Source organism: Heptranchias perlo, chromosome 20, assembly GCF_035084215.1.
Source record: "Heptranchias perlo isolate sHepPer1 chromosome 20, sHepPer1.hap1, whole genome shotgun sequence".
Taxonomy (NCBI): domain Eukaryota; kingdom Metazoa; phylum Chordata; class Chondrichthyes; order Hexanchiformes; family Hexanchidae; genus Heptranchias; species Heptranchias perlo.
The window spans coordinates 30,404,203-30,405,620 of NC_090344.1; positions in this window are offsets into that span (position 1 = coordinate 30,404,203).

Below are 1,418 nucleotides of genomic sequence, written 5' to 3' on the forward strand. Positions count from 1 at the left end.
TGCCTTTCCCTAATCAATCCATCCTCGTCCAAGTGGCTGTTAATTCTGTCCCGGGTTATGGTTTCTAGACGTTTCCCCACCACTGAGGTGAAACTGACTGGCCGATAGTTGCTGGGTTTAATCGTACACCCTTTTTTGAACAAGGGTGTAACATTTGCAATTTTCCAGTCCTCTGGCACCACCCACATATCTAAGGATGTTGGTAGATTATGGCCAGTACCTCCGCAATTTCCACCCTTACTTCCCTCAACAACCGAGCATGCATCCCATCGGGACGTGGTGGTTTATCTACTTTAAGTACAGCCAGCAGTTCAAGTGCCTCTTCTTTATCAATTTTTAGACCATCCAGTATCTCAACGATAACTTCCTTTGCTGAGACTCTGTCTTCTTGGTAAAGATAGATGCAAAATACTCATTTGTTACCTCGGCCATCCCCTCTGCCTCCATGAGTAGATCTCCTTTATCGTGCCTAATCGGCCTCACCCCTCCTCTGACTACCCGTTTAATGTTTACATGCCTGTCGAAGTCTTTTGGATTCCCTTTTATGTTGGCCGTTAGTCTATAGTCATATTTCTCTTTGCCTCTCATTTCCTTTTTCAATTCCCCTCTGAACGCCCTAAATTCGGCCTGGTGAATTAACGCATAAAAAAGTTAGCATTTCTTCCAGCCGGAAACAGAAAGTTACTGGTTGATCAATGGCGATTTGAACAAGTATTCGTCTTTTTTACAGAGTTGAATGAGTTTTGCGAAATTAATACAGTGAACTAATACAGTAAAGTTGAATTCCTGATCGGGAACCGCCTCAGACAGCGCATTACTGCCCATCCCTGGGAAACAAGATACTATCGAAACTTTGACAACACATCGCAGGTCCCGCTGCAAAGACACAGCTTGCCAGTTGTTCCGAAATTTGGAGCCTGGACAGGGAGTTAAACGCTGGACCTTCAGCTCACTACCCACTTTAAAAGTCTGATACTCTGCCGACTGAGCTGCTCAGGCTCGATACTACATACGCTCCCATCGTACATATTCATGGGAGGCCTCTGAATCATCCCTGCAGCCGGCGAGCAAGGGTGAGGTCCGTTTGATAAAATTCTCAGCAACGTGTTGAGGAGAATCCTTGTTTCTGTTGAACATGATGTAAGAAACATGAACAGTGAACTCGTGAGTTTACAATTCTTCTTGTTTATGCCAAATGTCTTGTCATTCGTTAGCACCAATTAAAATAACACTTTACCCAGCGGCTCAAATGCTGAACTTGTCCCACACGGGAGTTGGAAAAGGCCTCTCGATCTTTCAGCGTATTAACATCTATAAGCTGAATAAATTCACCCGTTACACAGTGACACCAGGCAGAATATTTCCCTTCCAAATTTTGCCAACACGAAACTTCCAATCGATGAATATCGGCTTAACGA